The sequence below is a fragment of the Musca autumnalis genome, unplaced genomic scaffold (genome assembly GCF_047663935.1).
Source record: "Musca autumnalis isolate F117 unplaced genomic scaffold, ASM4766393v1 scaffold_2, whole genome shotgun sequence".
NCBI lineage: Eukaryota > Metazoa > Arthropoda > Insecta > Diptera > Muscidae > Musca > Musca autumnalis.
Window position 1 is genome coordinate 173805602 of NW_027411755.1, and position 13172 is coordinate 173818773.

Below are 13172 nucleotides of genomic sequence, written 5' to 3' on the forward strand. Positions count from 1 at the left end.
TACAACACAAGAAAGGAACGAAAACAACGACGCCCAGCATCTTTTAACAGGTTTCAATGGCTGTCTATAGTTTAACAGTTATGTTAAATCAAAACAAACAAGCAGATAAATAGACAATTACCAAACAGACAGGGGAGAGTTTGGGAAAATTGTGAGAGACGTGAGAACTCTAAAATACAATGTTGTGACAAATCTCCTCTATCACATTTAGAGTAAATTTGAATTTCGTTCAGTTTTGTGTAGAGTTCTAAGGTGAGAAAGAGAGAGAAAGTCAATCTGGCCAAGAGATAGGGAGAACTAGTAAGTGGTGTAACTTAATAAGCCTCGGTTGTAACTCAAATCAACTACCTATTGTGAGGTGTGGTGGAAAACTAACTTAACCGGTTTCCAAAGGTTTCGCATAACTTCGTTCGTGTCTGTTCGATTTAAAGAGCACAACCAACATCATTATTATGATGATGGTGAATATCTCACCTCTCATCTGGCAGCTACTCCTCGTTTTTTGAACACAACAGCCACAAAATTGGCTCATAGCACAGGTTCCTGTTTGTAAACTCAACACTCTGCAATTTAGTTCTCAGTTGTTGTGCTCGCCAAGCGAACGTGTGCGTTTTTCGTTTTCCGACGTCGACGGTCGATTAAATTAAACAACACTCAAACCCAAACAAAAATATTTATAACAAAAAGAAAATCCACAGCCCATGTTTTTGTGTAAAGCAAAAAAAGTGAAACGACGGGATTGAATTAAAGAAAATACAAAACGGTTTTAAGGAAAAACATTTGGCGTTTGTGTTTTTCTTTCGGTTTCCTCTTTCCCCCAAAGTGCAAACGAAGAAGAAGTGAAAATAACAACCACCCCAGAATCAAATTGGAATAATTGAAAGGTTAATTACATATTCAGGCTCACATTCAGTACACCAGGTCAAAAAGAGAATGCGAATAAAAATGCCAAGAAAAAACAGGGTGGCTCTAAGTGCGGTACAAAAATTGCAATGTTTTTGTGTGAAAAATATTCTTAAATTATTTCATTTGTTGATAGAAGCATACCTTTATTTTTGTGGTATTTGTGGAATTTTCATTTTGTGATTTTGTTCTCCTTTCCAATAAAATACGCTGGACCACACCCGCCGCGCGCCTGTATAATTTTTTTATGTTTTGCAATAGCTCCCATAACCAAACATTTATTCATCCATCCATCTACCATCTACACTCTTATAAGAAGCATACATGGACCTGGTGATGAGAAGAAGAGAGGTGGTGGGGTGGTGGTTAGGCGTTTAGCAAAAATCAGCTAAAGAAAATGACAGCCACAGCAGCATAAACAGCCATCGTCAAAAGGCAAGACAGGATATAAGCAGCATAAACAGCATCGAACAGAACCAGAGCAGCCAGCCAGCATAACAGAACAACTGACAATACACACACATGACTATCTACTTGCATACATACTTACATACAAGTGTCTACAATATACGAGTAGCTACAAACAAACATTGAAATTCCAGAATTGACATTTCAGATGGTTTGAATTCAAGTTTGGGGTTCTTTCTCCCTGCTGCTGCTGCTGGCTGCTGCTACAGAAAGGCAAAGGAGAAGAAAACTTGAAAAATTCACAACACAAACACACTCATACACACAACCATGTCTATGCGATACAACGATAACAAAAAGGAATTGCCAAAGTATTTTCAGCAAGGAAAATCCACCCTACCTCACCACTTGCCTCCCTTGCCCAACGGAACTACAGCAAAAACATAACACTTCAAGAAACGTGTACTTGCAGTTACCATTATTCTGGCTCTGGCTCTGATGCTGTACTCTATGTGAACGCTCTTTAGAACACAAGCAGCAAATTCACAGTTTACAGCTTGGAAATACCTACATGGTATTGTATGCTGGTACCATATTAAGCAGAAGTAGCATAAAGACACCAAAGGAGCAGCAGCAGCAGCACGAACAATAATTTTTTGGCCATTGAGAAAATTACATTTACACATACATACATACATATTCAGGCAAAATAACTGACAAACAAAGAAGAACCTGACATTTTGCCATACAGACAGGCGCCTTATGTGTCAAACATTGCTATTAACTCTATTAAAGTAAAAGGAACTAGAAAGCACAACACAATTATTCCACAAGAGAGGGAGGGAGGGAGGTCGAGAAGAGAGGGTAGTCCAAAAAGAAAAACAACCAAAAAGAGTAGCCGAAAATCTCCCACCGAAAGAGAGACTATGCAAGGCCAGCATTTTCCAATGATTTTTCTTTCTTCAATTATCTCCCGCCAGGAATCACCACTTTACAGTTTTCCTTGATAATGATTTACCCCCATACCAGCCTGCACACCACCGCCAGCAAACAAAATCTCAAAACAAAGAGAGCTGTCAATTTGACACACAACCCAAAATGAGCAAGTTAGGAAAATAAACCAGTTTCCTTATTTTCTTGCTCTCTATTTTTTCCATTTCATATATTGAGAGTCTGCATATTTACTATGATTGGAAGAGTAAAAGAAGAAGAGCCAGCTTTACAGAATATAGTATTGGCCCAAAAACATTTGAATGACAGCACCGAAATTGTGTCGTTGTTGGTATGTTGTTTTTTTAGTGGCGGCTCTTTGGCTTTTGCAGAGATTCCCTGGATTTTCCTTCATTGACAATTGCTCTCTATTCGTTTGGCATTAGTTAAACAGCTGATAATATAGAGATTTTGTTTTTGACACAAGGTTGCATTGTCAAAAAAAGGTAAACATGTGGGAAAGGCAGGTCAGATCTTTTTACGAAAGGATCCTTTAAAATGTTAAGGACATTAATTCCAAGGGTAAAAAATCAATCAACTGACTCTATGAAACAGGGTAAAAGCTTGATGTTCTGACTGATTTGCTTCTGTTCCAATTCCATTCCAAATTTAACGACATTACTCCTAATGTTTAGAAATCAGTCAACTGACACTAAAAATCTCAGTAACTTGTTTGACTTCCCAACTGATTTCCTGTTGCTCACATTTAAGATCTTAATAGTTCTATTGAATTCGTGCATGTTCGGCACCCTATTCGGCAAGAAGACGATCTCCTACCATTGAACTATAAATAAAATTGTATAACACTATTTGATATTAGAAGAGTCCAACTTTATATTCGTTGGAATCATGATTAGGGAAAATATGCACGATTTTAAAACAAATTATCATCGTCGTGGTCAAAGATAGTATCTTCAGAGTACTTGTTGTGTTTGTTGTAGGTCTTCGTTTTCATGGAAACATCGTATCTCTAATCTACATAACTTCATTTCTAAAGGAGAATTGTTATTGTAGACGAGCATCGATCAACAGATTCCGAAAATCGTTGGGGATAAATGTTAATATGGTATTATAAGTCTGGTTTTCCCTTAAATAAAATTTTGGTCAAGACCCCCTTTTGGTATATCGGTTTTCATATCTCGTCAAAATAATATATAAAATAAAATAAATCCAACAAGACCGATCATCGCGAAATGTTGAATCCTTACTTAATAATGGGTACTAATAGTACTCTTTGGTAGTCACAACTATTTACAAAACCCCCTACTAGCCCATTATTTTAACAAGGGCATGTCGCACAGAATAACTGGTTATTCTACGACCACTAGAATAGCTAGTTATTCTATGGCCACTAGAAGTTGAAAAATAAACTAAAAGACATACATTTGTTCTATTTTTAGGGGTGAAATTTGTTTTCAATTTCAACACATGCGAACACGATCATGCAAACTTCTGATTTGTAGCCTAACACACTACACACTAGGCCAAGCGTATGAATATTAAGGGTTGTTTAAATGCTTACATGTACATCACCATATGTTCTTCATTTTGTTAACAAAAAACTTATGTACCAACGGTGAGCGTTGAACACACTACCCTTTGGATTTTGTAGTCGGACACACACGCTCTGTGTCACCGTACTTATAACTTAGTAAGGAGTATTATAAGTAGTTTTTTTTTTCATTTACATTACTTTGTAATGGGCCACATAATGACTAATGAATCCGAATTTTTCCTGGGTTGGATTCCAGCCAGGGTTATGCCAACGGAATCTTTGAGTTGGGCTCTAGCAATGTACTGAAGTCTAAGTCGTGAAAAAAACTTCACTCCGACTTTGCGAAACTCTGTTTTTTAACGTAAATCCAAATAATGTTTATTTTAATTGGGATATTCTACACTTTCATTGGGTATACTATACTCGGAATTGATCCTTTAAATTCCATGACATCGAATTTAAAGTTTGATAGCAAATTATATTTGGTCCTTTAGTGTGGGTAGGTCGGTTCAGGGTAGATCGGTTCTTATTATACATACTCTCAGTTTTTAGAATAATAGTTTAAGATCACCGATAAGCAAACGAGAGCCCACGTGTCTTCAGACCACCTTCCTTTCCCACTACTCACAGTTCAACTAAAACCATGCTCCTAGACAATTTCAACTCCCTAAAGTATACAAAATATCAAACATATAGTTGGCCTATTTGTCTTCTATAGATGTCCTGCAACTCGTCAATCCTCTTGATCTTTAAATAGTAGATCAATTGGTCTTTAATAAAAGCCTAACTGATCTTTCTATTGATCTTCTACAAGAAAAATCGTTTCTTTTGGGAGACCTGCTCAAATTCTTGAATTTCCGATATTTTGATTTTTACCCCTAACTGAAAAGTCACCTTTCGATTTTAACCTTAAACTGAACCACTCAAACTTTTCAAACGCCCTGTTTGGTACACCCAACAGCTCCTGTTTAAAGATTTCTGTTATCTCCTCAATCGTAGCAAAACGCTTTCCTTTCATCGCACACTGGTCGAAACCACTGATCTAGCGGCGCGAAAGTCAAAAAATCGAACTACAAAATTGCGAAATATTTTCCATTGTATCGATTACAGACACTTTGCAGACAAAGATTTTGTTTTTTTTTCATTTTTGTTGTTGTAAATATTCACTCAGTTATTCACTATCAAATACAAGAGTTTTTGTTGCATCAGATTTAAAAAAATGGTAGCAAAAAAATTAACTTCATATTTGTTTAAATGTTAAATAATGTCGTAATGAAACTGGACAAGATTTATTTTTAATTAATAGCAGAGGGTGTGATTTAAATTATAAAAATTAGTTTGGGGTCTGGAGGTACTTAGTTTTAAAGCAATAAATTTTCAAAAAAATCAATTTTTTAGTGTTTTTATGGGTTGTACGCGCTTGTACCATAGAGTGCATCTTGTAAACTTGGCCGAACTTGGGTTCGATTATTTTTTGGGGAATAAAATTGGACTCTCTGGATACAGAATAACCACATTAGGGCTGCAAATATTTGTAAATCTTTTGATGACTGCAATTTTAAAATAAGGGATTTTGTATGAAATTCATACAAATTTAGCTGGCATTTGTATGGGAGCTAAATCCAAATATGGACATATCTTGAGAAATGTTTGCAAGGAGGAGTTATACTCCCGGAGACACCATAATACCATATTATAGCTAAATATGTTATTAAATATGGGATAACAAGTAAAAATTCAACGAATCGGGGGTACCATAAAAGGGGCTACATCGAAACATAAATCCGTATTGAATATGTTTTGTAAGAAGATTTTATACGCAGTAAGAACACGGAATGCAAAATTACAGCCAAGTTGGTTTAAAAATGTGGTCATGATATTCAAAATACCATTAATTGGGAGGTACGGTTACATGGGGGCTATATTAAAACGTGCACTTATGTCCATAATTTTTGGTGGAAATATTTTGTGACCACTAGAAACCCTAAGTACCAAATTGCAGCTAATTTGCTACAAAATTGTGGCATAAATCCTCAAAATACCGAAAATCGGAAGGTACCGTTATATGGGGGCTATACCAAAACATTAGCCGATATAGTTCATATTTGGCACATTATTACCCACAGGTACAAGCTGAGTTTGTGCAAAATTTCAGTGACGTATCTCAATTCGTTTGCAAGTTATTAATTTCGCGCCGCTAGATCAGTGCTTTCGACCACCGTGCATCGGTGCCTTAAATTTTTGAAACAGAAAAAGTCAGCGGGGCCAAATACGGTGGACAGTAGAGGCATTATAAAGGTTTTGTTTTTCGTATTCCTAAAAACGCCAAGCGATGAAAAGAAATGAAAAGTATAATGGTGGGTTATATCGGTCCACTCCTTAGGGTACCTCCCCCACAAAACTTCAACATATCCTTTGGAATTTTTACCGAAGGTATTCTTTGCCGTTCTGTTTACAGCGATAATATGTTTTTTTCTGGGTAAGTTCAGGCATCCTAGTCCAAAAGCTCTAAATAATATGGTGATCAACTAAAAAGTATTTAGGCACCCTAAATACATAATGTTTTGAAAAAATTTTGGGGAAAAAGATTTTGGTTGATACTGATACTTTTGTACTTCTTTTTGATATTTTAACTACGAGATTGTGTTATCGTGATCTTCAAACAATGTATGGACTTTGCTGGAAAACATGGTTGGGAACACCTTGAACGTATATGGTCTTGTCGAAAAATATATGGATTGACAAAAATACGGATTGTTTCTTTCCAGTTCTCTCTAAATTTAATTGAAGTTGAATATCCGGACGAAAGAGGATTTGCCACGTATAAAGCCGCAATCATATGGTCTTATATATTTCATTGAGGGTGCCATCGTGGTGCACAACCGTGCATACCATTCGATTCCCCGACCAGGCAACATAAAATTTTCAACGGTGCCAAAATACCCATCAATAATGTTGGCGACATTTCCTGATATTTCAGCCATGTAAAACTTCTCTACAAGTGGTGTCTTAAGAAACGACGTTCGAACTCGGCGATAAACAGTAGGTCCCATATCATTAAGCTAATACGAATCGGGGTGCACTCATTGATATGAGAGAAGTCTCCCTTGTCCCTTATCTAATGTTTGTGGAACAATTGTTATTGGTTTTTGTCATTCACAGAAATTGCGGAAAGCGATTTTGTAAACGATAGGTACGGTTCCTATGCCTCTGTAATTGGAACGTAGATATATTTTTGTGGTAACTCAGCTTCATTAGATATACATAAATGAGCAAAGTCGTATCTCCAAAAAAGTTAAAATTATTTTTTTGATTGAATCTAATACATAAGACTAAAATATATCCTCTCGCAAAATTTCAAGCTTCTACGTTAACAAATAACGATCCTATTCAAGAAAAGGAATTTCGTAAAATGGGATAACATTGCAGATTTTGTTGTAATGACGGATTCCATAAGATTAATATTTCATAAAATAGTTTTTCATTTTATAACGTTTTTTGTTTCTCCTGTAAAATTATTATTTTGTTAATTACAATTTTGGCATTTACGGTGACGATATCTACGTTCCTCTGGTCGAATGAACATTCCTCCATACCTCATACAAAGTGACTTGAACAACTGGTATGGGAATCTAGCATTTTCGGCTGCAATATTATTGTTCTTTAGCCGTCTATATCCATATTGGCTGGGCGGTACACAGTAAGAATTGAGGCGGCTGCACCAACCAGATCTTAGTTATGCCAAAACGACTCTTGTTTGCCTTGGCAGCTGTTGCTCTTCTGCTGCCACGAGTTGTGGGTGATCTTCGAGAAGGATATTCGCAGCGACCGCATCAGTGTGTATATCTCTCAAACCTGCCTTATAAGAACGTTGATCTAGGGGTTTCTTTTTATATCACAGGACCTCCCTTTCCTGATCACGATAATCCTGCCTCCCAACATTCTGCCAATGATTATGTGCATATTCGTCATTGCTACTACTGGGTAGAAACTGCACAGAAAAGTGTTCCTTTCATAATCCAATAACGCTAAACATCATCACGGACCCGTACCAAAACCATCAATTTAATTTTTCATTCTTTTTGGTAGAAGTTCCTATCTTTTCTCGACCATGTTTCTCCATTTCTTTTACTTTTCCGCGGAAAATAAGTTTTTCCTACATATTTTTCTTCCGATAACATTATCATGCGCGATGTATTGTCACGGATTGAAGAGCTGGCCTGTATTCTAAGTTCTTGTTACCAGGGCGAGAGCTGCTAGCGTCGATAAAATTGATTGGAGTATGCTGCCGCTATGACTACGGCTTTCCGATATGTTCTGGCAGTTCGAATAAAGCTGTATGCAGTCGGGAGCGATCCTTGGATAGCATGATTGTGATCCAAGTCGGAGTTTGCTTCCCGAATTGAACGTACGTAGCCTACACGTACGGGCGGAGCCTACATTTTGACCTAGAAGAATTTTAATGTCCTGGCGAAGGCATTGGTGAATGCATTTCCTAGGTGCTCTTAAAATATGTCTTTGACCTGCTCACCCTTGTATTTGCTCTTGACTTTGGGCGCCGATAAGACTTCCGTTAAAAAATTTTGCTTTTATCCGAATTATTGATAGTATTTCACCCTTCGTGTTGAATCGGAAGAGGAGATGTTTTAGCCTCTCACTAATTCTCAAGCAAACTCAGGTCTTGTTTCAATGCTCTTTAAGGTGTTGTTGTTCCTGTAAAGCTGTAATGCCGGCCTTCTACTGTGTAACTACTGTGTAACTCTTAAGCTACACGTATAATGTAAATAGTATGATCATTCCAGGTCCAAGCTAGCCGACTCTACCGATTACCGAAGTCCCTATCACGAGGGGAACTAGTAACGTTTCTGGCTTAGGCAACACGCAGTTTCGCCAGGCGTCTTTCGACATTTTACGGAAAGTTTGATAGTTTTAATTCTAAGCGTACTCAGGACAGTTTTACATACGACCCTATTTTGGGTTTTTTACAGTGACTTGAAAAAAACATGTTGAAAAAAATGGAATTTACTTGTGAATTGCATCGGTGAAATAAAATCTTTGTGATTGGTGCCCACTTCATTGTCCTCAGATTACGATTGGTAGTGCCCTACTTCACGGCCTCGTCTCATTGGTGCCTGTCAGATTTAGTTTGTTTAGAAATCTCTAAAATGAACTGAGCTTAGTTCATGTAAATGAACTCATGATATTATACCGAATAAATTATTATCGTTGTCGTCACTTTACTTTTGGGGTACGTGACCTTTTATTTAGCACACAATTGGAAAAATTTTACTATCTCGTAGGTTGTGGAACACAACTATTATTACGAACACGTCGCGGGCCGTACTTAATGGTACTATAGACACACTTCAAAACAAAATTAACCTAAGTTCTGTGTAGCTGCCATAGTGTTATAAATCTTCCGGGTACTCATTGATTGGGAATTTTTCTCAAAATTGTTCTTCTGTGGATAAAATTGTTCCACAAACATCCCAGATGGGGCAAGGGAGACTTCTCTCATATGAATGAGTGCACCCCGTTTCATATTAAGCTCAATGATATGGGACCGACTGTTTATCGCCGAGTCCGAACGGCTTGTCTTAAAGACACCACTTGGGGAGAAGTATTACATGGCTGAAATACTCAGGAAATATCGCCAACATAACTGAGGGGTGTTTTGCCACCGTTAAAAATTATGATGTTGCTTGGCTGGGAATCGAACAGCAGACCTTTTGATCACAAGGCGGGTATGCATACCATTGCAACACGGTGGCACCCGATAAAAAATGGATAAAATATCTTCCTGAAATTTCCAAACAAATATTAAAAAGAGGATTAGTTAAGTCATTAGATTTATTCTAATGTTTCTCTCCATGGTGCCTTGGTTTCTCTCGAAATTCATTTGTATTAGCAATAATGCTCGACTTAACCTCACTTTTCTTTGATATTTGACAATAATAACATAAAGCAAGCCAACCCGTTAAAAAAGTGAAGCATGTCAGCTGCTGCAAAAACGTCAAAATACCATTACAATTTGGCCCATATGATTGCTAAGCTTGCAGGACCTAAATGGCGAACGAAAATAATGCCAAAGAGAAAAGTGTGATAAGAATTGAAAAAAAAAAAACAAATGGCAAAGAGCATAAGGCAAAAGAGTAACCAAATTCTAAGAGAACTAGGCAATTGACAGGATATTTGTTACACTGGCGACTATTTGCCTCCTCGTCGGCAATGTGAAAATTGAGACTTAAATTCGCTGCAATTTTCTGTTCGAGGCGAATATTGTTCACATGAAATTGGAGAACAAAAACGATGACTGGCTGCCAATGGTGGCCGAAAAGGATATGTTGTGAATATGGCCAAGCATTTAGGCAGAGTGTAGATGACGGTGATGTAAAAACAAATAACATCGAAACGGAATGCTAACGACGACGGATGATAGCGTAAAAAACCCAGTGTGTGTTTTTTGGTGAATATTTTTTAAACAATTGTTTTTTCTCTTGGAATTGGAAAGTGAATGAAAAGTGAAACGTGCAAAGTTATTGATTTTTTTTTTATGGAAAACTTTAATTCTTTTGGTGTTTTTCGGAATTTGTTCCTTGGTTTTTTTGTTGCGATTTTGCTGTTTTTCATATTTCATATACACCAAAACATGACCTCTACAAAAATTGAGTCACGTGCAAAAAATGAACAGAACAATGCTAAAAAGAATTTCATTCCTCCTCGGAGTACTATATAGTGGACCGTGAGTGAGTACGTTCGGGTGTCTGTGCAGCAGCAGTGTCCTTTTTCTAGTGAATTTCTGTACTGTGTGTCTTTGTGTGTCTGTGTTTTTTTGTGCAAAGAGTGTTTATGAAATATAATAAAAAATAAGAAAACCTCCCGAAAAAAGTGAGAATAAATTCAGTGCAAATACAAAGAGTCAAAGGGCGTGGACCATGACACCGAAATTTGGAAAATAAACAATCTTAAAGGTTTATTTGAAGAAGAAAAGCCGTGCAAATCTTGGTGATTCCCTTACAAAAGTGTTTTTCTCATGTCACCCTGTTGTAGCTTTATTTCGCAATTTTTTCTATTGACCTGTGGGACTGGTGTTTTATGTTCTGTGTTGTTAATTTGATTTTGCCTTACCCTTCTCATTTTCTTTCTTTTTTCTTTCAAATTGCAGTGAAACACCACCTAACTTATCATAACTCAAAAAGTGAAATAAACCTAGAAAAATAAACGCCATCCCCAGTCGTCATCGTGTTAATGGCTTAAACAAAAATCCGGAACAAGTCGTAAAAAGTAATTGAAACATTTAGAAAACAACGTGGTAAAAACAAATAACACAAAACATCGCAACGAAAAAGAAGAAGAAGTAGTAGAAAAAACCTATAAAATTTACAACAACCTCCCCCTCAATATAAGAAGAAGAAAAGTACATATAAAAATAAAATTCTCTTCTATAAAGTGCAAATAAAATAACCAGCAAAGGAAGTCGAATGAAATCAAGTAGTAAAATCTACAACGTTAAATCTAAGAAGTCCAACACATTTTTAATTACCAACATATAAAACAAATGGCAATTTATGTGAAAATGATGACCTCTTAAGTTCATACCTTGCAATCCTCCTCAATAAAACAAAGAAAATAACACCTCACTTGTGTTGTGTTATGCATTAAGAAAAGGAAGATCCTTAAAAATCCATCTTTCTACATTTTCTCAAAATAAAATCTTTTTAATCACAAAAATAAATTTGAAAATACAATAAGTGCTCAAGAGGTGTAAAATAGTGTGTGTTTTGTGTGTGTGTGTGCCTAAATTTTGGTTCCTGATTGTCTGCCCATTCCCGTCCCACCAATTTTGTTGTGGGGACATTTCAAATTTGAAATTTACTGTTTTCTCAACAAGATCAACATAAAGAAATTTGCATGGTTTTCTTCATTGGATTATGATTGCTAATAAAAGGTAAGTGTTCATTTTAAATATTTTTATTGTCAAACTCTACAAGTTGGGAAAATGTTTAGGTATTACGATCACTTAAGTGTCGTGGATATTATTTATATTCATGTAATGTATCTGTAAAAAAGAATTCAGGTGTCTGAAAAATAATAATTTGTTAAGGAGGTATTAGACCCTCGCTGAAACCAAACACCAATTTGCTGAAATGTATAATTTTGTTTAAACATAAATCTAAATATGATACATCAGTAAAATCGATTGATCACTATAAATGAAATTATTAAATCTAAATTCCGTCATGCATTGAATTGAATAACAAAAGTGCCCATAAACATCCAATTTCTTCAAATCGGGAAACACAAATATATGGGGATTAAACCAAAACATAATTTTTTGTTACACTAGCAGACCCCAGTCCGCGTTACTGGCCCGTCGTAATGAGTTTTAATGACAACTTCTTTATGGACTTTATGCTTGACACTTCAAAAACAGGTATTTCCTACCTCTCTTCTTCGGGAAATTGTTAAACCGAGTAGGATTTTAATTTTATCAACAGATTTCGTCTGTAGGTATTCTTATCTCTTACGGACACTGTCGGATTTTTCGCCCATTGATGCTGTTTAGAATTTATTATCGTCCATGTCACCTGTCTTTATCCTAATGCGATCTAATTATACAAGTTAAAAAAATGGTTAAGTCGAATTCTTCCGTTTATTGAGACTTATATGTTTTAAATTTTCATGGTCCATCCATTGAACTTCACAATTTAAGGAAATTTGCAAATATATCGTTTTTTTTTTGATCGGGGGGCGCAATCACCTTTGTCTCGAAAATTAATGTGCACGCCGATACATTCATAAGTTTAACAAATATAGCTGTTATAAAACATAGGCCTCGAAATTCGTCTACAAATATACAACATTTTGGACCAAGGCACATTGCTGAACATTTTCTGAAAATTGCATGAAATTAGGTTCAGAAGAAAAAAAATATATTGAAAAGAGTGCGCGAGGTCATCAGTTTTCAAGATATAACATATTAAAAAGTGGGCGTGGTCCGGTATTTTGACTCCAAATATGTACCTACAGTACACACAACCCCACTGCCTCCCTAGATTTATGCTGAAACCTATATAATCATAAGTTTGTCTTATACATATAGCGCTTAAAAGAAAGGAGTGGGAAATCTTCCCACCTCTTCCGAAATTCATAAAATATGCAAACCTAAAGCTTTTGCTGCATATTTCATGGAAATCGGTTCAGTAGTATTGGAGATATAACACCTAAAAAAAAACAGGCGTGGTCGGGCCTTTAGACCCCAAAGAAGTACCTAGATTGCAGATTAATCCGTAAAATTTTTAAACCAATACATGTATATTTTAGCAAATAAAGTGTTTTTTTTAAATATCGCATAGGGGATCTACCCTGCCCCCTC

The 13172-nt window shown here is 36.2% G+C and overlaps 1 protein-coding gene across 6 annotated transcripts in view; it reads left to right on the forward strand.

The window, feature by feature from the left end:
• The first annotated feature begins 572 nt into the window (after positions 1–572).
• tutl (immunoglobulin superfamily member turtle) overlaps positions 573–13172 on the forward strand; it is a 474553-nt gene continuing 461953 nt past the window's right edge. For 5 of the 6 annotated variants that reach the window (XR_012410506.1, XM_073969923.1, XM_073969927.1 and 2 more), the window contains exons 1-2: positions 573–884; positions 10962–11744. The gene's annotated coding sequence lies outside the window, so the exon portion shown is untranslated. Of the gene's footprint in view, positions 885–10162; positions 10251–10961; positions 11745–13172 lie in introns of those variants that run through there. The other variant, XM_073969925.1, reaches the window with a different exon arrangement.